The sequence below is a fragment of the Lithobates pipiens genome, unplaced genomic scaffold, assembly GCF_037356315.1.
Source record: "Lithobates pipiens isolate NorthernLeopardFrog02 unplaced genomic scaffold, aLitPip1_a1.2 Scaffold_13, whole genome shotgun sequence".
NCBI classification, from domain to species: domain Eukaryota; kingdom Metazoa; phylum Chordata; class Amphibia; order Anura; family Ranidae; genus Lithobates; species Lithobates pipiens.
The window spans coordinates 339,538,504-339,564,995 of NW_027507718.1; the positions used below are offsets into that span (position 1 = coordinate 339,538,504).

Here is a 26,492-nt window from a genome sequence, read left to right on the forward strand (position 1 = left end):
TTTTAAAAACGTTTTTTTTCCTCAGTTTAGGCCAATAAGTATTCTTCTACATATTTTTGGTAAAAAAAAATTGCAATAAGCATATATTGATTAGATTGCACAAAATTTATAGCGTCTACAAAATAGGCAATAGAATTATCACATTTTTATTATTATTATTATTTTTTTTACTAGTAATGGTGGCGATCTGCGATTTTTATTGTGACTGCGATATTGCGGCAGACATATCAGACACTTTTGACACTATTTCGGGACCAGTGACATTTATACAGCGATCTGCGCTATAAAATCCATTGATTACTGTATAATTGTCACTGGCAGGGAAGGTGTTAACACAAGGGGGTGATCAAAGGGTTAACTGTGTGTCCTAGGAGTGATTCTAACTGTAGGGGGAGGGGACTCACAAGGGGAGGAGAGCAATCAGTGTTCCTCTGTAATGGGAACACAGGGATCAGTCTCCTCACCTGACAGGACGTGGATCTGTGCGTTTACACACACAGATCCACGGTCCTGCTCGGTTAACTGGAAATCGCGGGTGCCCGGTGGACATCATGGCCGCCGGGCACGCGCATCGGGTCCTGGCGTGCGCATGCTCTCCATAATTCAGGGAATCCCAGGACGTTATATGACGCTCGCCCAGAGGGACGAAGGGTTCCTGCGGGCGTCATATGACAATAGAGCGGTGGGAACTAGTTAAGACAACAATGTAATGTGTGTATCATTTTTATTTTTTATTTTTTTTGTACAAACAAGGCTGTCTAATGGCAGTATTGGCTTGCAAAAAATATTTACATTTTTTTTTCATCTATAGCAAAAGGTGTAACAAAACCTTTTTTGACTAGTGTTAATTTAAACACAGCTGGTGTTATTGTAGATAACAAGTTACATTTATCGGAAAGTAAGGGTTGACGTGGACATTTTATAGATAGGCAACTCCTATCCTTATATTGATTAGTGATTCCAAATTAATAACTACTGCAGTAGGAAACAAACACAAAAGGATATACTCCATATCTTTCCAAATAACTGTTCTGCTTTATTATGCCACAATTGAAGGTTTTTTATACACATGATTACGTAGGTATCACATTAATATTACAATTGTACTTGTATGGTAACAAGGGGCCTAACATAGGCAGGCTAATTCTAATCAGGACTCGAAAGAATGTAAATATGTAATGAAAACATTATTAGTGCCATGTGCACAGCAAGGGCAGTGTGCAATACATACAAAATAGAATACAATTATATACAGAACTTACACATTTCCATTACAGGTTCTTTTTCAGTATTTTTTCCTTTGTTTAGTAACAACGAAAAATTCTATGATTATTAAATACCATCAAAAGAAGGCTGCATCTGTCTAAAAACATGATATAGAATTAAATTGGTTACAGTATTGCATGACCCAGTAATTGTCAGTCATACTATCACAGCCCTGAAAACTGAAAAATGGCATGGTAATGAAAGGTTATTACAAACTGTTACTCAAGTGGTTATGCTTCAAAATAAGCCAGAAATAAGCTAGTTCAAGCAGATGGATCAGTCTGTAATCAATGTGTGAAAATGTGTGCACTTCTCACCTTCCGAGCCAACATATTTACAACTCCTTATCAGATATTAGGTTTACATTTTTAAAGCTAACATGCCAGGAGTTCAATGAGAATTAAAATATACTATCACATGGCTAAGGCAGGCCATACATGGGTCGAATTTCGATAGAAATTTCTTTCGAAAATCTATCTAAGAATTTTCGTTCGTATTTCACATCATTAGTAGGCTGCAGCAACAGTTTTTGTGCAGCAATCAAATTTGAGTAATCGAACATGTTGGATTTTTTTTTAAAACAAACGGTTTTCTAATCAATGATGGGAGAATTATGCGAGAAATGTAATCGAAAAAAGAATGTGCATGTGCAAGAAAAGAAAATTCCCGGAAAGAAATGAAAATTCCCAGCCACGAAAATTCTTTTCTGTAGCAACATGAGGTGAAATTGAAGGCTTGGTTGGCCGAATTTCGAAATTCATGATGACACCATTGGATCACAAAACGCACAAATTTTCTGATTTTCAAAAGAAAATTCTTTTGGAAATTGGACCATGTATGGCCAGCCTAAGGCTAGGTTCTCACTGTAGCAGGACCTGTGTGCCACGTTTGTACCTGCAGGAAGCTCAGGGGGAAAATTCCCTGACCCTTTTATAAAAATGTGTTGTATCGCCTCCCCACCGATTTATTTAACCCTATAAACCCTGAAGTACTAAGCCACAACTGTGTTAAATGGGTTTCAGAGGGAGGTAAAAAACATTATGGCCGCAGCTTATGTATTTCCCCCCTCCATTGCCTTTGCAGCATAAGAAAGAGTGGTTGGGAGATGGTAAGCCTTCCCAAACACCAATGTAAATGAGGCCTTACTGCTTTGGTAATTGAGCCTATTGACTGGCCCTGGAGCCCCATACTCATCATATAAGCTACAATGGCCAAAAAGATGCCCTTGGTATCTACTACAGTTAAGGATGTAGAAAATCTTCACACGCTCACGTAGATTTTCTATATGGATTTAAATTGCTCTTTGACTCTCAGTGTCAATACTGAGGCAAACATATTATCTAGAACTGGTTTTGTCTAAGGCCGGCCATATGAGATTCTAATCTCAGCTGGTTCCCGATTTGAACCGTTAATGGGCAGGTGGAATGTACCAAGCTGATAGCAGCTGCTTTAGCCTGTAGTGATAATCACTGTCTTCTCCCGGCAGGGACGGCTTCCCCTGCTCGCCCCCCCCCCCCCCCCCCTCCGCCAGGAGAAGACAATTGCTAATGCTAATTGCAGGAAAGAAATTTGCACCGTGTATGGCTGGTCTAAATTAAATACCCCTAATCTGAACTAATTTCTGGAGAAAGGTTTATTAAACGTGTTATCTGCAAGGTGAATAATGTGACAGCATATGGAACTAATGTAGCCAATGGTGTGGTGGCCGTACTAGTCCATGGCACATGAGAAATGTGCTGATTTCTCCAGCACCCATAATTAGTGCCAAACTCAGCTTTAAATAACACAGCTTTGAATTTGAAATAATAGTCACACGGAAGGTAAAAAGGCCAATAGATTTAAGACATCCTGAAAGCATTTCTCTCAACATATGGCTAAGGCTGGGTTCACACCTATGCAAATTAGATGCCCTGCATCCAATTCGCATAGCAGGAGAATGTGACTGGCTCTCTATGGAGAACTGCACAGAAATGCGATCAACAGCTGGTTCCAGTGTGAACCCAGCCTAAGGCCGCGTACACACGCACGGACTGTTTGCCCAACCTTGTTCGTCAAACAGTTTCGGCAAACAGTCCGCTCAAAATTTGCATGAGCGGACTTGCCCACACACGAGCGGACTGTTTGACGAACAAGGTTGGGCAAACAGTTCGCTCAACTTTTGAAATGAACGGACTCGCCCACGTAAGGAGGAGGCAAATCCGCCCATTTCGAGCGCGTGTACAGGTAGGCGGGGCCCGCGAAGGAGACGTCGCGGGCTCCGCCGCCTGGAATGGGCTTAAAGGGGAAACCCAACGCCGAAAAAAATCGGCGTGGGGGTTCCCCCCAAGTCCAGACCAGACCCTTGTCCGAGCACGCTACCCGGCCGGCCAGGAAAGGGGGGCGAGCGAGCGCGCCCCCCCTCCTGAGCCGTACCAGGCCGCGTGCCCTCAACATGGGGGGTGCCTTGGGGAAGGGGGGGCCGCGCGGCCCCCCCACCCCAAAGCACCTTGTCCCCATGTTGATGAGGACAAGGGCCTCTTCCCGACAACCCTGGCCGTTGGTTGTCGGAGTCTGCGGGCGGGGGGCTTATCGGAATCCGGGAGCTCCCTTTAAGAAGGGGGCCCCCGGATACCGGCCCCCCACCCTATGTGAATGAGTATGGGGTACAATGTACCCCTACCCATTCACCTGTGAAATAAAGTACAAAAAAAAACACAACACATGGAAAAAGTATTTTATTGCACAGCTCCGGGGGTCTTCCGTCTTCGGGGGTCTTCTCGCCGGACTCCTCCGCTATGTGTGTGTAGCTCTTTTACTAGCGGAGGAGTCCGGCTTTCTTCCTCCCCGCCGCCGGCCTCTTCTCCCGACTTCGGGGGTCTTGTCCCCCTCTTCGGTTCTTCTGCCGGGCCACCGCGCCTGGTCTGGTGGCCCGGTCTTCTGTCGCCGTCTTCCGTTCTTCTGTCGCCGCCTTCGGTTCTTCTGCCGGGCCACCGCGCCTTCTTGTAGCTCTTTTACAGGCGGTGGCCCGGTCTTCTGTCGCCGCCGCTGTCGTCATCGTCGCCGCCGCCGCCGCCTTCCGTTCTTGTTCTTCTTCTTGTTGTTCTTCTTCTTCTCCTGGAGATGTTGACTCGACGAGCTCTCCGGCCGGAATGCCAGGGACACGCTCCGCTGCCACTTATATAGTGACAATGGGGCGGTGTCACATGGTATATGTCACATGGGTTGGTCACATGGGTTGATGTCACATGGGGACTATGACATCGTAAGGGGGCGGGGTCACCATGTGACCAACCCATGTGACATATACCATGTGACACCGCCCCATTGTCACTATATAAGTGACCGCACAGCGCGGCTCTGGCATTCCGGCCGGAGAGATCGTCGAGTCAACATCTCCAGGAGAAGAACAAGAAGAAGAACAAGAAGAAGAACAAGAACGGAAGGCGGCGGCGGCGGCGGCGGCGACGACGACAGCGGCGACAGAAGACCGGGCCACCGCCTGTAAAAGAGCTACAAGAAGGCGCGGTGGCCCGGCAGAAGAACCGAAGGCGGCGACAGAAGAACGGAAGACGGCGACAGAAGACCGGGCCACCGGACCAGGCGCGGTGGCCCGGCAGAAGAACCGAAGAGGGGGACAAGACCCCCGAAGTCGGTAGAAGAGGCCGGCGGCGGGGAGGAAGAAAGCCGGACTCCTCCGCTAGTAAAAGAGCTACACACACATAGCGGAGGAGTCCGGCGAGAAGACCCCCGAAGACGGAAGACCCCCGGAGCTGTGCAATAAAATATTTTTTCCCTGTGTTGTGTTTTTTTTTGTACTTTATTTCACAGGTGAATGGGTAGGGGTACATTGTACCCCATACTCATTCACATAGGGTGGGGGGCCGGTATCCGGGGGCCCCCTTCTTAAAGGGGGCTCCCGGATTCCGATAAGCCCCCCGCCCGCAGACCCCGACAACCAACGGCCAGGGTTGTCGGGAAGAGGCCCTTGTCCTCATCAACATGGGGACAAGGTGCTTTGGGGTGGGGGGGCCGCGCGGCCCCCCCTTCCCCAAGGCACCCCCCATGTTGAGGGCACGCGGCCTGGTACGGCTCAGGAGGGGGGGGCGCGCTCGCTCGCCCCCCTTTCCTGGCCGGCCGGGTAGCGTGCTCGGACAAGGGTCTGGTGTGGACTTTGGGGGAACCCCCACGCCGATTTTTTTCGGCGTTGGGGTTCCCCTTTAAGCCCATTCCAGGCGGCGGAGCCCGCGAAGTATCCTTCGCGGGCCCCGCCTACCTGTACACGCGCTCGAAATGGGCGGATTTGCCTCCTCCTTACGTGGGCGAGTCCGTTCATTTCAAAAGTTGAGCGAACTGTTTGCCCAACCTTGTTCGTCAAACAATCCGCTCGTGTGTGGGCAAGTCCGCTCATGCAAATTTTGAGCGGACTGTTTGCCGAAACTGTTTGACGAACAAGGTTGGGCAAACAGTCCGCGCGTGTGTACGCGGCCTAAATGAGAAGTAATATAGTTGAACACAATAGGTTTTTTCCATCGCACTTTAAATTATTAAATATTATCAGCTCACAATGGTAATAAAGCAGATAAAAAATAGCTGGCATATGTTAAATACAACTGTATATAGATACCTGTATTACCACATCAGAGTATTCAGAATACTCAATCAGAATATTCAATGACTGCTAACCTGGTGTAAAGGGTTATTGCTTTGTGAGATGCTACAATTCCTTTTCATCTACATATAAAACTACCTTTTCAAATGCAGCTTTTAAAATGTAAAGTGAATCCGTCACATATAAAGCAAGATCACAGTGTGCAAATCAGCTTAAGCTAGACATCAATTTAATTTTTTTTACACTCGTGATGCAGTTGCTTGACTGCCATGCAGATCAAATGAAAGCATATCTAAACTCAACAACATTAAATGTATAAAATTGCAGCTTCTGGTAAGAGAAACCAGTATTTTCTGTACTTGCAAGAAATATACTCAGCCTGAATAAAGAAAACAAATGCAGCCACTTCATTTAAGGACTGGTAAGCTGCAACATATTTGGGTTTAGTTACATTTCACTTTCACTACTTTTGGATGTGGAGATTAGGAGCTCTGACTCTCATGTTACTGTCCAAGGATGTTGAAACCAAAGAAAACAGAAAACAGCCAACTAGCATTTCCACAATCTGGCCAGCAATGTGAATATCCACATTTTAGTACCAGTTTAATTTAATAAATATCTTCTATTACAGCAACTAAGTACACATTTTCCCTAGTCATATGACTCAGTTCAATCATGCAAATAACAGTATACAGAATCTAGTAGCCAGAGACCAATTGGAAATATTTTCTTTCTGATCTGAAATGTTGATCGGCATAATGGAATATTGAATATGAATTCAATTCTATATAACAGATTTTCCTTACATTATTTTGAGCGGTTTCCTCCTCTTCCCTGATGACATCATCATGGGATCTCTGTGCTTTTGAATGCAATGCAATGACCGATAAACTAAAAAACTCAATTGAAAAACAAACTAAAATCTTTGGGGGGGGGGGGGTAAAAATAAAAAATAAAATAATCTGGTTGCATAAGTGTGCACGCCCCCCTTATAACTGGGGATGTGGCTGTGTTCAGAATTAAGCAATCACATTCCAACTCATGTTAAATAGGAATCAGTACAAATCTGCTATCATTTAAAGTGCCCCTAATTAACCCCAAATAAAGTTCAGCTGTTCTAGTAGGTCTTTCCTGACTTTTTTTCTTAGTCACATCCTACAACAAATGCCATGGTCTGCAGAGAGCTTGCAAAGCATCAGAGGGATCTCATTGTTAAAAGGTATCAGTCAGGAGAAGGGTACAAAAGAAGGTATTAGATATAACATGGAACACAGTGAAGATAGTCCTCGTCAAGTGGGGAAAATATGGCACAACAGTGACATTACCAAGAACTGGACGTCCCTCCAAAATTAATGAAAAGACCAGAAGAAAACTGGTCAGGAAGGCTGGCAAGAGGCCTACAGCAACATTAAAGAAGCTGCAGGAATATCTGGCAAATACTGGCTGTTTGGTACATGTGACAAAAATGTCTGAGCAATGGTGTAGAGTGGTAAGATGGAAGCCTTTTCTTATGAAGAAAAACATCCAAGCCTGGCTAAATTTAAAACATATGAAGTCTCCCAAAAGCATGTGGGGAAATGTGTTTTGGTGAGATGAAACCAAGGTTGAACTTTTTGGCCGTAATTCCAAAAGATATGTTTGCAAAAACAACACTGCACATCACCAAAAGAACATCGTACCCACTATGAAGCATGGTGGAGGCAGCGTCATGCTTTGGGGCTGTTTTTCTTCAGCCAGAACAGGGGCCTTAGTCAAGGTAGAGGGAATTATGAAGAGTTTCAAATACCAGTCAATATTGGCACAGAACCTTCAGGCTTCTGCTAGAAAGCTGAACATGAAGAGGAAACTTCATCTTTCAGCATGAAAATGACCCAAAGCATACGTCCAAATCAACAAAGGAATGGCTTCACCTGAAATGCCCAGTACCTGAATCTGATTGAAAATCTGTTGGGTTGATATGAAGAAGGTTGTACACAGGAGATACCACCACAATCTGACAGATTTGGAGTGTTTTTGCAAAGAAGAGTGAGCAAATATTGTCAAGTCAAGTTGCGCCATGCTAATAGACTGAGTGTTGTAATAAAATAAAAAGGTGATTCAACAAAGTATTAGTGTAAGGGTGTGCACACTTATGCAACCATATTATTTTATTTTTTTATTTTTACTCCCCTCCACCCAAAAAAAATGTTGTACAGTTTATAGGTCACATTAAAGGTGGAAAAAGTTCTGAAATGATTTATCTTTATCTAATTTTTTTACATCACAGAAACCTGACATTTTAACAGGGGTGTGTAGACTTTTTATATGCACTGTATTTTTCACGAGATCCACCATAAAATTAAAATGGGAGAACCCACATAGTATAAATCCATATAAAACGTTTAATGTAATGCAAAGTGCATAAAACTACTCACATGTGAGTCGTTTATGATGAGACTATAATTTACAGGCTGATTTGACTCTGTAATAGGGTCTCTGTAATAGGGTCTATCTGTTCCGGTAAGAGTCTATTTCTTATATTCAACACAATATTTATAACACCACAGCGATGATTTGGCATTCATTTGGAATTGTCACTATTTTTTGAACATATGCAAATTGGACTTTATGACTTTTTTTGGATTTCACATTAATGCAGTGATTATTTTGTTTGCACATTATCACAGTTAGTGCGGCAAGTTATTTCTTTCTTTTGCTAAACAGTTTATTTCAAATCAGTGCAATAATTTTCAAAAAAACAAAAAATTATGTGACACGTGGCGCTCAATGGGTGAATATTTAACCTCACCCTAACTAAAAATAAAAACAGAATAACAGTAGCATTCACATGTATACCCGTAAATACATATAATCAGTGCTAAACATGCAAAAATATATATAAATAAATAACCCAAAAATTATATATATAACCCAAAGTATCCCAGTGCAATTAAATCACATAAATATTACAAGTACTCAAAATTAATTGAAGTACATAAGAAATCGTGAATCAAAGCAAATATAAATATAAATAAAAATAAAAATATATATATCGATCCGAATAAATAAATCCAATTGGTGAATTCCACGTGAAAAGTGATAATCAGTGTCCGCCAAAATTAATTTGCTCCTTCACCACACCAGCTGTAATCGTGAAGACCCTCCGTTGTGGGTGCACTCACCGGCTCATAAGCACGTGTTTGGCAAGAAAAGCTTTATATCCTCTAAATAGATGCCCTCTGTATACCACCAGACTTGCGAAGCTCATGTGTCTTGATCCCTTCTCATCAAGTCATATATGCATATACCTTGCGAAAGAATGACAGTGGAAGCCTCCAATAGTGTAATACAGTTAAGCACTTTAATTCAAATAAACCAAAATTCAATGCACTCACATGAAAAAATAAATGATCAAGCCACACTATAAATCTACTCCATACTTGAACACTTGAGGTATCTCAATATCCTGGGGCATTGGTGGTCACGGCGGACCTTTAACTAGAAAAACAAATTGCTTCCTTCTCACCCCTCCTCACACTCGGTCTCGCACAGCTGATTAGAAGCCAGTGTGGGTGTTTCCAGCAATCTCCTTTGTTTTCCTCCGTCCAGCACCTCCGCACGTCACCCAGAGCTCAAGTTAATCAACAACTACATTCACCAGATAGCCACACCCCGACATGTTTCGTCATCCAATAGACTTATTCATGGGTTTTCAGTGGGGACAATTGAGCGATCCCCGCTGAGCGAGCGGATCATCACGGATCATCATTACTGATCCGTCCCGTGTGAAAGGGGCCTTTGACTTCTGTGGACACTTTCATAAACTTTTTAGGAGCTTATAATCACATATTATTGGAACACATATATTTGTGATACTTTTGGGTGGAGTGCCTGATATTTCAAAATTATAGAATGTGGATCTCCCTGTGTAGTTATCGGAGCTTCATGATAGCCAAATGCTGCTGGTTGCGCAGGGAGAGTTGCAATATCCAAGTGTGGTCTGCGGGTCCTAGCTGTCAGCTTCTCTGAAATTCTTCTTTAATATAATGGTTAAATGTGTTTTTTTAATGCAAGCAGTATAAGTACGTGACTCATCTAAATTTAGTAAGTTGTGCTGCAGTGCTCTTGTGATAACAAGGGTTTTGGGGAGGTGAGAAGAAAATAGATTGACAGAAAGACAAGTTTATCAGACTGCTGCTTCTCCTTTCACTGTCCAGTCACAGACAGAGGGAGGAGCAAAACATGTAAGTGTTACTTAACTTCAGCCAAAGATCCAGCCAGGCGTCTGCTCTGCCAAACAGTGCTTTAGCTGTGTGGTAGAGCTGTTCAGGGCTGGGACAAGGGGTGGGCAGGAGGGGAGGCTGCCCCTGGTGCAATGGTTTATTGCAGGGGTAGGGGGCACCCTGACCCTAACCCTAAGGGAAAGGGGGGCGCAGTTTGGCATCTTTGCCCTGGGCGCTGGATGACCTTGTCCCGGCACTGGAGCTGTTTAAATCTCCATCAACAAGCTAAACAGCTCCAATATACATACAGTATCTATTTTGTCTGTGTATTTATCTGATTGCCTAGAGTTAAGCTTTTTATTTAATACCATGCACAGTGTACTCTCTATTGCGCATAAAATATGCTTGGCAGCTTGATGATATTTATAAGGCATCTAGGTGACCTGTGTATGTGCAGACATGTGCATGTCATACAGATGTACAATACTTGCAACATTGAAGATCATCTGAGAGTATTTATTAAAACCGTTTTATGGGTAATGTGTAGCAAAGGGGTGTTGGCTCTAGCTGCCTATAAAGATGGTTTAAATTGAAAACCAAACTGCTGACATGTAGTGTTTACATTTTCTTTAACATCTCACATAATTGGCCCCATAGGGTTTGTAAAAAAACAGCTTTTCTTATATTTTCTCTAATTTGTCTTCCATAGGAAATTATCTGTTTTCTACTACTCTGCTTGATCTTCACTGAAGCTAGCTACAGAATGGATCTTATCTATAGAGTGTTTGGTGAGTACCACATCACAGGCAAAAATGGAAGACTGCTTAAAGAAAAATACTGTCATCATTTAACGCTGAAGTTTAGCCATAAAAACATTCTCTATGGCTTTAGTGAACTAATTCTAATTAAGTATGTCCCATGTTGTGTAAGCAGCTGGATCCTGTAGAAATCTTCAATGCAGGGATGCCCTGTCCTCTTCCTGTCTCTGAACTTCTGGCCCTGTGGGGATTAAAGGAGAAGTCCAGCCTGAGTTTGTTAGACTGGGCTTCTTCTATGGGTCATAGGGATGCAATTAGTTTTGCACTCCTGTGACCCATTTTCAGCAGAGAGCGGTCTGAAGTTCGCTCTCTGCTGACGTCACCAAGATCAGTCCAGGCACTGCATTATCCCGACTCTGGAAGTCTGGATCCACCAGGTGCCTGGACTGATGCCTGTCTCAGCCTCTCAGCAAGCCACTGAGATGGCCGCTCCTTGCTCCTCCACAGCTCAGTGCCCCAGTTAGCTTGGAGGAGCAAAGCAAGAGAGCTGCTGATTGACAGTCAGCAGCTCTCCGCTCAGGGATCTGTGAGAACTGAGCCATAGACAGTGTTTGGTGGCTCAGTTCTCAGTGAAGAGGCACCGGAGGACAGATGCAGCATCGGTCTGATGCTGCATCTACTTCGGTAAGTATTAGAGCACTTTCACACCACACCGCCCATAGCGTCAGCGGTAAAACGCTGCTATTTTTACAGCGTTATTAGAGTGTTTTTACAGCGTTTTTACAGCGTTTTTGGGGCGCTAGCGTTAAAATTACTGCAACGCTGTGGGTGTTTTTACAGCGTTTTACAAGCGTTTTACAAGCGTTTTACAAGCGTTGGGCGTCAAAGAGCCACCTCACCTCCCTACATCACTTCCTGTTTACTTCCTGGGATCTTGTGAGGTGACAGAGGATACAGAAAGAAGATGGAGTTCATGGAGCTGTTCTTGATGTTTGTGCTACTGTATTGGGAAAATATCCACCAACAGAGGCAGCAACGTCGGTATTGGGTTCATCCCATCCTACAAACACACAGCTCTATCGGGCAATTTGTGTTGCTATATGAGCACCTAAGAGTGCACCCAGACAAATTCCGAAACTATACTCGAATGAGCATTGGAACGTAAGTATCTATATCCTAATCCCGCTCCCACTGCTCCCAAATCTCCAACCGTAATCCCACTCCCACTGGTCCCAAATCCCAAATCTAGAACCATAATCCCGCTCCCACTGGTCCCAAAACCCAAATCTAGAACCATAATCCCACTCCCACTGGTCCCAAAACCCAAATCTAGAACCATAATCCCACTCCCACTGGTCCCAGAACCCTAATCTCCAACCCTAATCCCACTCCCACTGGTCCCAAATCCCTGGTCTCTTTCAACCTCCATCTTCTCTTAGCTCCTATCCACCTCTACAAACAGGATTTCCTGATTTACCAGCATCCTACGCTTCAGTGAGATCATGTTACCTCCCCACAGCTAGTCCTGTTGCTGTGGATGCTATCTTTTTGTTTGCATGTTTATCTTTTGTTTGTGAGATCATGTAAAAACAAGCAGTTTATATAAAGTAAATGCAGTGTCTTGTTTTACTTCAAATCTACATTTTTCTACGATTTCTTTGGCACTTTGATGGCTTGGAAATCATTGTGACCTTTCCACAATTTCAGTCCTGTTGTTGTAGATGCTCTCTTTCTACTTGCATGTTTACTTTTTTTGAGATCATGTGACTTTTTCTACAGCTCAGGGCGGATTATAGGCGTTTTTAGGGCGTTTTTACAGCGCTTTCAATTCATTCCAATGGAGAGGAGCGTTTTTGAAGCGCTTTTTTTAACGCCCAAAAGCTGCTCCAAAGATGCTGCTTGCAGGACTTTTCTCAACGCTCAGCCAGCGCAACGCCTTGGTGTGAAAGGGTCCATTGAGATGCATGGAGAGCGTTTTATGAGCGTTTTAATAGCGTTATTTTTAACGCTAAAACGCTGCAAAAACGCCCTGGTGTGAAAGGGGTCTTAATCTGCAAAAAACAGGATTCTCATACTTCTCCTTTAATATCTTTGGGTCTTCTGTGAAGCTGCTTTGAAAAAGTTCCCAATGAGGACCCACCCCCTCCTCTTTCATTGTTTTCACTGTCTATAACACAATCTTTAAATGGGAGAAAGAAATCTGTGACTCCTCAGACTCTCCCACATTTGCCGACCATGTTACAGGCAGTGAAAGCAATTAAAGAATCTTCTGCAATGGTGGAAGAAGGGTTGGGTCCTTGTTGGGAACATTTTAACAGCAGCATCAAAGACGACCTGGAGCTATTATTCCCCGCAGCGCTAGAGGCAGGAAGAGGATGAGGCATCCCTGCACAGAAGATTTCTCCAGTATCTAGCTGTCTGCACAACGCAGGACATCCATAATTACAGATAAGTTGCCTCACTAAACCTCCTTTTATGTTTTTTTTTTGTGGGGGGGGGGGGGGGGGGTTAGCTGCACTTCAGCTCTAAAGCCAAAGCTTTAGCCACCTTCAGCTTCATATTTGTTACATGTTCTCATTCACATAGCATAATTTTAAAAAACACAGCTTACCTTTTTAGATGATCTATTCTGGATCCTTCAGTGATATAAATCCTTTTTAGTTGTCTGTTTTTGAGGAGACTGGGCAGCAGTGTGTGATCTAAAAAGCATTCCTCCTACCAAAGACCTTACATGTCGGAGGATGAATGCCTTGTACATTGGTGGTAAGTGGGATTATTCTTGTTACTTAAATTCATGGTCAGTGAGGCCGCGTACACACGCGGGGACTGTTCGCTCAACTTTGTCCGCTGAACAGTGTTTCGGCGGACAGTCCGCTCGTGTGTGGGCTTCAGCGGACAGTTTCAGCGGACAGTCTGCTGAACAAAGTTTTTCGGAAATTCCGAAAAACTGTCCGCTGAAACTTTGTTTCAGCGAACAGTCCCCTCGTGTGTAGGCTTGTTCGTCAAACTAAGTTCCGCGCATGCTCAGAAAGGATTTACACGCCGAAGTTTGCATTGCAGTGTATAGGACGTCGTTTTCTAGTCCCGTCGTACATGCCGTTCACGTCATCGCGCACGGTTTCAGCGGACTGTTCGTTCGTCGTGTGTGGCCAAGTCCGTCCATGCTAATTTTGAGCGGACTGTCCGCTGAAACTGTTTGACGGACAAAGTTGAGCGAACAGTCCCCGCGTGTGTACGCGGCCTGAGACTGACATTGGCTGACAATGATAAGAATAAATAAAACCAAAGGGTTCAAAGTTTCATCCAACCACACTGTAGATCCCACCATAGTGCCATATAAGTAAAACACTAAGGTAATGTCTCTGCTAAAAATGGAATGATAAAAGAATCACTCAGTGACAAGTGATAAGGAAACAAAATAAAAACAAAAGTCAATTGACTGAACATGTCCTTGTGACGGTGATTAATCAATAAAGATTGATAATGCATTGACAGCAGATTCAATATTGTTTATCCACCACACCATGTGCAAACGTTGATTTCACTCCCCTCTGGGTATCCACTCACCAAATGAAGTTGCTGTACACTCTCATGTTTGGAAAATAAGAATCAACCCATGTAGGGTTAAATCATCCATCGATCTCCCATCCATGTGATTGATCCCATGGAAAGATCCATATATAAACAAAGTAATAGTGCAGTAACGTTTGATCAAAAATGTATTAAAAAAAGATTTCAAACATTGCACTTACACAGGTTAAATTTAAATTATGCATGTGATACATTCACTACAGCAGTGTGAGACTGGTAAAGCATGGTCTCAATGAACTCAGCGTGTAGTAGTATCTCACCCACACCAGAATCATCACCGCTGGAATATCACTTCCGGTATAGAGTCTGATATCACTAATGGTTGCTGTAGAGCTACCTCCTGACATGTTTCGTCATCATGATTTGCTCAAGAATGCCCATAATACCGGTTGTCAACAAAAAATACATTTGTCCCACCGACCATAAATATAGGGGCATTTTTTCTGCTGTACGCCAGTGTTAGGGGAATTTTTACTCACACTGACCACCAATGTAAGAGATATTCTTTTTCCGATTGACCATTGATGGCCAGCAAAAAAAAAAAGAAAATAAAAGTTGGTTGCCAATGGGTGCCGTTGTCATACTATAGTTCCTGTAAAAGGAAATAACCCACTAAAAAGACCCACTTGTTTCTATAGCATAACTCCCTCCCTCGCAGTTCAGCAGCTTCCCAATTTTTTTATATAGATAGGTTCCTTTTAAAGGAAACCAGTACTGAGAGAAATATGAAGACTCTGATTAATGAAAATGCTCCCTGGTTATCATGCTTCTGTACTTTCTGAGTCATCAGCATAGAGCTAGTGTGCTTAGGTGTGACTTTACTGATTTGCTTGACTCATATGCTTCTACATGATAGTGTCAAGGAAAATATATAAAGCCAAAGACAGTGAAACGAGCCATAGACAGCTACATTTTTTGTCCAATTCCTGCTAAATCAGCGAAATTCAAGCCTAGCTCAAGAAAAACTCATTTAAAAATTTACTGAGCCAGGTAAAAAAATGAGTGGCCCTACAGTAACAGCATCCTATCATATATAGTCACTGTTCAGGTACTGATACAAGTGCTGCAACTGCCTTAATATAATGGAGATTCCTCTATCCATGTTTAGTGTGGTTTGGGGAATCAGTTGATTTATTTTGTTCAGTCCACTGGCCATACAACAGTAACTTTTTCTCCAAACAAAATGTATTTTTGGAAAAGTCTGTTTGATTTTCCAGTAGTTAATTGGTTGAAATTGCGATTGCTTCTGACCATAATGATAAGGAAAATCTAAGGAGAACGGAAACATTTTCTCAAACAAACTAAATTCTAACTGTGAAAGTTGTTCTCATTCAGACAAAATTGTACTTTTGACAATGTATATGTGCATCCGGAAATTGAGCATAGAATTAAAAAAACATCGCATGGCAATTGAATACATTTTTTCAATGTTTTCATACCCAACCCATAATGGTGCTATCAACAGTTTTTCTGCATTCTTGTACATACGTTTAAATGAACTTCTACTGGTGTAATTCCAGCTTTAGGCATACAGTATTTCCAAACATAAATCTACAGAGCTGTTTTCTCTCAGTACAGGATTTTTATTGGGTATTTCCACTTTTGTAGCCAACGCCTACTTTATATTTAATGCATGTTACTATTCATATAGCATACTCTTGCCGAATGCCTAACTGTAAATGTACCTCAATATTTTACAGTTAAATACCAGGGTTATGGCTGCAGCTAGATGCCATAACCCCCCCCCCCCCCGTATCTTTTTTTTTTTTCTCAGGCGTTTGACTTTATGATAAAAGAAATGTCAGCAGCGGATTTGCCACGGGATCACTTTTATAGGGAGATGGAGATGTGCTCCCCTATCGCTGCTTAAACTGTACATTCTGAGCTTGTTGGAGCCGTCGGTAAGCCCAAAACCAATCCAATGGCTAGGCAGGAAGTTGAGTGAAGGCAAGATAGACATCTGATCATCGGTGGCTAGTGCTTAATTTTCTTGGGGGTATGGACCGTGGCCTCCCCCAGCCAACCAGCCAACATCCCCAGCCAGCCAACCTTTCCCCCTGCGTCTCCTCCCGAGTCTCGGCGGTCGCTTCTCCTCCTGGCCAATCAGGACTTAGGACTCGCGGCCATTCGGGTCTTAGGACTCTTGGCCAATCGGTCTCAGGACCAGCTTCCTGATTGGCTGAAAGGAGAAACAGTAAGGCATTAGTGAATAATAATTTGCTAATGTCACACAACTGGGTGGGCTCGGGGAGCAGTTCTCAGCACCCCGAGCCCACCCTTTTTGAAGCCAATTAGAGCCTCAGGCTCTATTCATGTGCTTCTGGAAAAGAAAAAAGAAAAACCCATTGGAATACCTGATTCTGGCATCCTGCATGTAGATTAGGGGCCGGGCGCATGGATTAGCTGGGTGGTGCCCCTGAACACTGCATGAGCGGCTGCCACTGCATCTGACATCACTTCCTGTTCTCGTGCACCATGTCATTTTTTTTTTGCTTTTAAAAGCAAATGAGAGATTTGACATCTTTTTGACCTCAAATCTCTCAATAAAGAGAACCTGACATGCTTATTTCTATTACAAGGGATGTTTACATTCCTTGTAATAGGTATAAAAGTGATCAAAAAATAAATTGAAAATTAAAGGGACAGTGTAAAAGAAAAAAGAAGTAAAAATATATATATAAATAAATAAATTTAAAGGGCCCCATCCCTGCAAGTTTAAGAAGCGAATGCATATGTAAGTTGCACCTGCATATGTAAACAGTGTTCAAACCACACATGTGGCGTATCTCTGTGATCGTTAGAGAGAGAGCAATAATTCTAGTGCTAGATCTCCTCTGCTAAATAGGTAAACTGTAAAACAGCGTTGCCTATGTCAATTTTTAGGTACTGACATTTGTTGTCATTCCAGGAGCGTGCATAATTTAAAGCAAGGCATGTTAGATATCTATTTACATCATCTTTCACAATTTACAAAAAAATTTGCCTAACTTTACAGTTTTTTCGTTTTAATTCATAAAGTGTATTTTATTTTTAAATTGAGTTTGAAAGACCGCTGCGCAAATACAGTATGACATAAAATATTGTAATGGCGGCCATTTTATCCTCTAGGGTCTCTGCAAAAAAAAAAAAGTTTGGGGGGTTCTAAGTAAATTTCTAGCAAAAAAATCTGATTTTTTTACTTGTAAACCACAAATGTCAGAAAAAGGCCTGGTCAGCAAGTGGTTAAAAAAAAGATTTAAAAGTTACAGCTTTTTTTGCCAGGAAACTCCAGAACTGAAAAACCCTGCTAGTTCTCTTTGTTTATGAGAGACTTGAGAAGCAGTTTTTGCCATAATTAAGCCTGTCTGTACTGTGTCGGCTTCATTGTTAGTTGTAAACTGATTTAAAAACACGGTCTGTTCTAACAAAGAGTTAAATATTTAGAAGCTTGCCTTCTTCATTGTATGTTAATGAAAGGGAGCTGAGCCTGTCATAAGCCTTTCTATGGGACAGATCACACTGAACTTGTTTAGAAATGGTTGTAGTCAGCCATGGCACCATCTCCCAGAAACATCTAAAAGGTAAGACATTTCAAAAAATATTTATGCTGTATGAATGATAACACATAAAAAAATATAGTGAAGTTTCTCAAATTTGACTGCAAAAGTGGAACTATGCTTTAAAATATCATTAAACCCAGACTATAAAAAAACTATCATTGCATGCTATATAACAGTGCACTAAAGCAGGGGTCTCAAACTGGTGTCTCTCCATCTGTTGCGAAACTACCAGTCCCAAGATGTAGTGCAAGGCTGACAGTTACAAGCATGACCCCCACACGCAGAGGCATGATGGGACTTATAGTTTCGCAACAGCTGGAGGGCCGCCACTTTGGGACCCCTGCACTAAAGCATTCAATATGTGTAGAGTGAAATATACCTGGTTGACCCTTAGCTGCCCCTCCCATCTTCTCTGTGTCCCCACTGCAGGCTGAGATTGTGTAGACCAGCTGGTGTCCTCTTTGGAGCATGCTCATATTTCAGTTCCCTTCTAAGCCCTTCATGTCCTCCTTTTTCTTATCTGTGTAGCCTACTTAACTATAGAGTCACACATGTGGGCATGTGCGCAATAATAAATGGCACGTCCTTCATGTCCTCCTATTGCTTAACACAAGGGGAGGGGGTATAATATGCTAAATGATTACATTCACTAAGAAAATCACAATAAACTTTGTTTTTTTATATAAATTAGCATTAAATATATCAAATGTAATTGCTAATACATGTAAAGTAAAAAAAGGGCCTTGTATGCAGAACAAAATACAAAAGCTAGTATCAGCCATCTTTGTCTCTGCCGACACTATATTACTAAACAAAAAAAACACACTTGATGGTCAGTGACGTTTTATACTGTAATTTCATTTGAATTGCTGTTCTGAATTTTTTTCCCCAGTCATGTGATTGGTACAGCACCAATCAGGGCTGTGCAAACTCATACTACAGTAATAGAAGGCCCTTCTAAAGATCTTTCCTTGCAGATGCCAAATATTCGGGAAAGATTATGTGGTCACAGAATAGCACTGTATCAATAAGGTACTTAGAGGATTAAAAAGAACCCCCCCCCCCTAAAAAAGCAAAATACAGTGGCATGATATACATAATTTATGTGAATTAATTATGCAATTAAAGGGGTTGTAAAGAGAATTTTTTTTTATTTTAAATAACAAACATGTTATACTTACCTCCACTGTGCAGCTCGTTTTGCACAGAGTGGCCCCGAACCTGTTCTTCTGGGGTCCCTCGGCAGCTATCTCTGCTTCCCGCCGCAAGTACTTCTCACTTTCATGCGAGCTCCCTCGCACGGTGAGAAGCACTTGCGGGCGCGCTCCCGTGATACAGCCGGTGGCTATAGCCGCTCGCTGTATCACTCGGCCCACCCCCCCTGGCGCACCGCGTCATTGTATGTGATTGACAGCAGGGCGAGCCAATGGCTGCGCTGCTTTCAATCCATCCACTCCAGCCAATCAACGGCTGGGCTGAGCAGCGAAGAGGATGACAGAGGGGAGCGCGAGACTTTTGAGGGGTCAGGTAAGTAAAACAGGGGGGCTAGGGGGGCCGGCACTGTCAGATGTTTTTTCACCTTAAAGCGGGAGTCCGCCGGGAGTCCGCCGGGACTCCGCGTTTTTTTTTTTTTTAAAAGCCAGCAGCTACAAATACTGCAGCTGCTGACTTTTAAAATAGTGGCACTTACCTGTCCAGCGCGCCCGCGATGTCGGCACCCGAAGCCGATCTCTCGATCGTCTCTCGGGTGCTGCCGCCGCCATCTTGGGTATGGGAATCAGGAAGTGGAGCCTTTCGGCTTAATTTCCCGGTTCCCTACTGCGCATGTGCGAGTCGCGCTGCGCAATAAGGATGGATCCGCTGCCTCTGGGATCTGTGTTTCCCAGCAGGCAGCGGGGGACTTTCGGAAAGGGGCGTAATCTACGCCCCTTTCCGCAGAGAGCTATCCCGGAAGTGGGTGCAGACACCTGTACTGTACAGGTACCTGCACCCCCCTCCCCCCTGAAAGGTGCCAATTATGGCGCCGGAGGGGGGGAGGGTTCCGATGAGCGGAAGGTCCACTTTAGGGTTTACTTTTACAACCCTTTTAACACTTCAATGTATAGTATCGCTTTAATGATTATAGAGATAATCTTATCTAACCTTATAGAGAGTCTATTGTTTTCAATTAGGTTAGACCTGACTCATACTTGCACAGAAAAGGAGGGGCAGTGAAGCACATTCATCATGCATTCTTTAGAGACCTTTAAATAAACCTGAAACATTTTCTAAGTGAATACTTGCTTACCGATTTATCTTTGTTTGTTTTTCGATCTTTCTATAAACTACAATCTAGAAAAAAATATGACTTGGCTTGCTGCAAAATTCCACTCTCTTTTGGTTTGGCTAGTAAAGAAGCATTCCTGGTGTTAAAGTGGAACTCAACCCTCCTATCCTTTACAGTCAAGGAAGCTGCCATCTTATCCTCTATTTAATCTGCAGTTACCATAATACCACGCATATTATCAGTTATGACACCAGCCATTTGATGGCCTGACATTTCGATTGAGAGCTCAAGCAACTGTGAAACAGTTAAATGAATAGGTTTCATTTCAATTTAAGAGCTGTGTGTTGTTAAATTGAATCCACGTTTCTCTTGATAATAATGCTGTACTCCTAGACAACAATGCTGGAACTCTCATTGTTGCTCTTTATGCTGTGATAATTAATAAAAATTGTATTTTCACGTTATGGCATCCTTCAGTTTCTGAGCGCAGGTGTTCTTATATTTGCACACACACACAGCTGTAGCCTTCAGTGTGAAGAATGGCAGTCTATTGAGGTGAAATGAAAGTTCGGGAACATCAAGTTCCACACTTTTATTTGACAATCAATAAGAAATTAAACAAGTTTTCAGAACATTCAACAAAGTTCAGATCTTATGATGATTTTGAGCTCTCATAGTAAATGGTTAATATTATACAGCCAAATATCTACACTGAAACAAAAGCATTCTTATTTTATCTCTACAAAGTTTACTAGTTTAGTTATCCATTTGTCGGCACAAAGACCTGATCATTAAAAGAGAAGTGCGGGGTTTGAAAAAAATAAAATAAACAGTGATACTCATCTAGGTGGATACAGCATGAATCCGATGCGGCCACTGTACTCCCGCCACCTCTACACTAAGAACTGAGCAATCGAAGACCACTGATCGCTCTGTTCTGGGGTCCACTCTGAGCACAGAGCGACGACTGTCAGTCACTGCTCAGTCCTCTGCCCTTCCAGTGCTCACTGGGGAGGAGGTGGGAGCGGCTGGATCAGGCTCTCAGTAGGGTGCTGAGAGGCCAAGCCAGCTACCGGTCAGGCATCTCAGTGGATCTCAACATTAATGTCAGGATCCCTGCAGAGCCTAGACCAGCTAAAGGTCACAGTTACAGAGGATTAAAAGGGGACAATTTTTCATGCGTTTTTGCTGCACTTGAAATGTGTGGTTTAGCGTGGCAAAAGTGCACCACTCTGAACAGGTGCTTAGTGTTTAGGAAAAAAAATATTGATCTTTTTAACTTAGAAGTAAGGTGTTTTAATATCCTACAATCTGCACATTTTCTAACAATAAATTCACTTAGGAATCTTTTTTTTTTCCAAAATGTCTTGCTGTTCTAATTAACAATTTAGAAATTTCATTAGTTGTCCATTTTTAAAGGATAAGGCATTACAATTATTTCTGTGAAGTTCCCTCTTGGACTCAGTTTTCTTCTTCAAGGCCCCAAGAAAGCTTATAAAAAGAAATTTGCTAGGCAATAATGTATTATCCATAACATTTAAATCATTTTAAAGCAATTTTTTTCTTCATCTTTGTTAAAGCCAATTGACTGTTCGGTATTTTTAAGTAGGGATTGGATAATTGAAGTCTGTATTCTCCTCTGAAGCCCTTAATGGCTCCTTTCATGTTTTAATTTTTGTGAGAGCAGGGAGGCGTGTGGAGATTTCTATATTACATGGGTGGTTTGAAACGTTCTAAAGACTTTAAACACAATCTTGATTTGGATTCACTCTGTGCATTCGTTCTTTTTATGTGCTGGTTTATATTGAGCATTATAGTTATCACAGTTTAGAATTTTTGGTGTATTTTGAATTGTTGTTCACAAATAGTATTTTCCTAAAGTGCATTTCCACTTTTGCAGCCAAATTTGGATATTATCTACTTTATATTTGTTACATGTTTCCATTAACATAGCATAACCTATTAAAAAATAATTTACAAATTGTTGGTTACCTTTTTAAGGCTTCATTTAAATGTGCAGTTGGGGGGGGGATAAAAACTTAAATAGTTGAGCTGCCAACCACCCCCCTTAATTTGAAATAGGCATGAAGGTGTTTACAATCTCCAGTAAAAGTTGGGAAGCTGTGTAAAATCTACAAAAAAAAAACAGAATACATATGATTTGCAAATCCAGTTGCAATAGAAAACATCAAATGTTTAAACTGTGAAAATGTGCCACCTGAAAAAAAAAAAAAATTTAAAGTCAGCAGCTACAAATATTGCAGCTGCTGACTTTTAATAAATGGACACTCACCTGTTCCAGGGTCCAGCGATGTCGGCAGCAGATGACGAGTAATCGCTCGTCTCTCAGCTGCCCCCGCTGCCATCCTCTATCAGGGAAATGGGAAGTGAAGCGTTGCAGCTTCACTGCCCAGTTCCCTACTGTGCATGCGCGAGTCGCGCTGCGCGTCTTCACTGGTCCCCGTTGTGTCCTGGGAACTGTGTGTTTCCCAGAACACAACGAGGGGCAGCTCATCTGCAGCTAGCTATTCCCAGAAGTGGGTGCAGATACCTGGATTATACAGGTATCTGCACCCCACTCCCCTCTGAAAGGTACCAGTTGTGGCCCCCGGAGGGGAGTAGGGTTTCGATCAGCGGAACTTCCACTTGAGGGTGGAGGTCCACTTTAACCTCTTTGCGCCTAAAGGCAAAATAAATGTAAATGCAGAATTTTTCCCAACTTTGACATGCATTAGTAAAACTGTTCATTACTTTGTGTAGCCAAGTGGATTATTCATTGTTTCTTTCAGGACAAATTGGACTTTCATTTGGTGGTAAATGTACTAGGATATCTCCTGATTTTTTTTTGTTTATTATCAAAGGAAATCTGACCCAAAATAGTAAAAACAAATCATCTTTCAAATTTAGCTGCATATTTATTTCTATAATCATAATTTACCAACAAAGAACAACCCACAATACATTCTCTTGCTCCTGATGATTGCAGCGATGCCACATATGTGTATGTTGGTTGTTGTTTGTACCCATTGTGCAACCCAGAAACAATGGTGCGCTTTTTGCTTTTTCTTTTTTTTTTATCCTGCCTAAAACACTGACACTGATACTAATTAAAACTTTGTTTTAAATTCTACCCAAAATATGCTGCATGTGACCTTTGACCTTGACCTTTGACCCTGAGCTTGACCCTAATACTAACCCTGGCAATCCTTGATCTTGTTTTTTTTTTTTTTCAATCAAGTTTTTATTGGGAATAACATTTTTGGAACATAAAATCTAAAGATAAACTAACAAGCAGTTATACAGTGTTACAATTAGTATGTTGTACAAAGAAAATCTCAAGAATATTCTTACAGTAAGGTTGCATTGTTCATCAAACAGCTAGTGCTGTGCTAGTGTTGTACGGAGGCAAAAAAAACAAAAGAAAATAAGGTTAACGTATGTCGATCATCAGACTATGGGCAACTAAAAATAGCACCACTTTACCGCTGATGGCCAGGGCGGCTCGGTGTGAAAGGGGTCTTAGTGTGTTTGTCTGTGCCTCTGGGCTGAGTTGGTCTAATGGGAGTGTTTTCATAATTATCTATCAGCTGTGGCAGCTGAAGAGCACTAATGAGGAAAGCTGCTGTGTCTGCATCCCTTTAGACGTGTTCCTATTGGAAATATCTCTCCAAAAATGACATTTTTGTTGCAGGGGATGCCTGAAATCTGACTTGTAGCTTAGGCAGACTTCTTGGAAAATTGGTGAGCCAATCACACAAGCAGGAAATTATATTTCTTGGGAGTGGTCATTACAGAACAACTTCATGTAGCCATTTTGCAATGCATTTATAGAAAATGTTTTTATATCTTTATATATATATATATATATATATATATATATATATATATATATATATATATATATATATATATATATATATATATATATTGTAACTATTATTTTTTCTTTATTTGCTATTTTTTTCCCCCACGAAAGTGGAGATACCCTGTAACCACTTCCGGACTAGCCACCGTAGTTTTACTGCAGCAGGTTGGCTGGGCTGGGCAAATTGACGTTACCTCATGTCCCTTTCCTCTTTGGCGCACCTGCAGTGTATGCCCGGAGCCGAGGCGAGTGCCCGGTGGGCATGATGACTGCTGGGCACCCACAATCGCTCATGACAGAGGGAAAATGCCATAAATTTATACCCTTTTTTGTAGACGCTATAACTTTTGCATAAACCAATCAATATACGCTTATTGCGTTTTTTTTTTTATTACTAAAAATATGCAGAAGAATACATATCAGCCTAAACTGAGGAAAACATATTTTTTTTAAATGTGGGATATTTATTATAGCAAAAAGTAAAAGATATTGTTTTTTTCAAAATTGTCACTCTTCTTTTATTTATAGAGCAAAAAATAAAAACCGCAAAGGTGATCAAATACCACCAAAAAAGCTCTATTTGTGGGAAAAAAGGGATGCAAATTTTGTTTGAGTACAGTGTCGAACGACCACGCAATTGTCAGTTAAATAGACGCAGTGCCGTATCGCAAAAAATGGCCTGGTCATTGAGCAGCCAAATCTAGGCTGAAGTGGTTAAAGTGGTTGTAAACCTCAGAAAAAAAATTCCAAAAAAACAAACAAAAACCTTGCTTACCTTGGAACTAGGGATGAGCCGAACACCCCCCGGTTCGGTTCGCACCAGAACTTTCGAACGGACCCCACGTTCGTTACGAACGTTAGAACCCCATTGTAGTCTATGGGACTCGAACGTTCGAAATGAAAAGTGCTAATTTTAATGGCTAATATGCAAGATACTGTCCTAAAAAGGGTTTGGGGACCTGGCTCCTGCCCCAGGGGACATGGGTCAATGCCTAAAATGTTTTTAAAAATGGCCGTTTTGGCGGGAGCACTGATTTTAATGACAATTAAAGTGGAAAAAAAAGTGAAATATTCCTTTAAATATGGTGCCTGGGGGGTGTCTGTAGTATGCCTGTGAAGTGCCACGTGTTTCCCGTGTTTAGAACAGTCCCTGCACAAAATGACATTAAACGGAAATAACACCATTTAAAACTGCTTGCGGTTTTAATGTTATATCTGGTTCCTGCAATATGGTTGAAAATCATTCAGAAAAATGGCATGGGTAGCCCTCCCTGCCCATTACCAGCCTATTTGGGTCTTGTACGCATATTAAGGGGAACCCTGTACCCATATTAAAAAAAGGAAATGCGTGTGGCCCCCAGGCCCTATATACTCAGAACAGCAGTATACAGGCGGTGCAAACAAGACAGGGACTGTGTAGGTTTGTTGTGTTAAGTTGAATCTGTTTGTAATTTTCAACTGGTACATTTTTAAAGTGTAGCTCCAGTCAAAAAAACTATTTTTAAGCTTTTTGGAAAACATAGGGAAGGGCTATCACCCCTGTATAATTTGTTTTGTCGTCCATCTTTTTTCATCTCACTTGCTGTTGTCTCCTTGCGTTTGCAAGTAGGAGATGTTTGTAAGTTGGATGTTTGAAAGTAGGGGCCTGCCCTATATGCTCTGCAGAAATGGCTGAACAAGGTGTTGGTTTTGCCACAACATTGTAAGCCCTCAAAGTGACTCTTGGTGGGCGCTGGAGCGCCCTGCTGTGAACGATTATATCAAGAATTGTAATTACATGCCATTGTTGAACAGTGGTAGAAAAATTGACCTTTGGTGGTTGTGGTGCTGGTGCCACACCACTATAAGTCCTCACCGTTACTCTGGGTGGGCACAGGAAGGGGCCCTCCTGTGAAATATTATATCAAGAATTGTAATTACATGTCCCTGTTAAACAGGGGCAGAAAAATTTGGCCTTAGGCACTGCTGCTGGTGCCACCACACTGCAACCTCTTCCATATACTCTAGTTTTTTTGCTGGAATTAGCCCTGCTGCAAAGCATTGCATCAAAAATTGTACTTAAATGCCCCTGTTAAACAGGGGCAGAAAAATTGGGCCTTAGGCACTGGTGCTGGTGCCACCACACTGCAACCTCTGCCATATACTCTAGTTTTATTGCTGGAATTAGCCCTGCTGCAAAGCATTGCATCAAAAATTGTACTTAAACGCCCCTGTTAAACAGGGGCAGAAAAATTGGGCCTTAGGCACTGGTGCTGGTGCCACCACACTGCAACCTCTGCCATATACTCTAGTTTTATTGCAGGAATTAGCCCTGCTGCAAAGCATTGCATCAAAAATTGTACTTAAACGCCCCTGTTAAACAGGGGCAGAAAAATTGGGCCTTAGGCACTGGTGCTGGTGCCACCACACTGCAACCT

General features: G+C 42.3%; 1 protein-coding gene across 3 annotated transcripts in view; it reads left to right on the top strand.

The window, feature by feature from the left end:
* FHIP1A (FHF complex subunit HOOK interacting protein 1A) overlaps positions 1–26,492 on the top strand; it is a 362,353-nt gene that overhangs the window by 103,321 nt on the left and 232,540 nt on the right. For all 3 annotated transcript variants that reach the window (XM_077477033.1, XM_077477031.1, XM_077477030.1), the window contains one exon: positions 10,766–10,844. The gene's annotated coding sequence lies outside the window, so the exon portion shown is untranslated. The remainder of the gene's footprint in view (positions 1–10,765; positions 10,845–26,492) is intronic.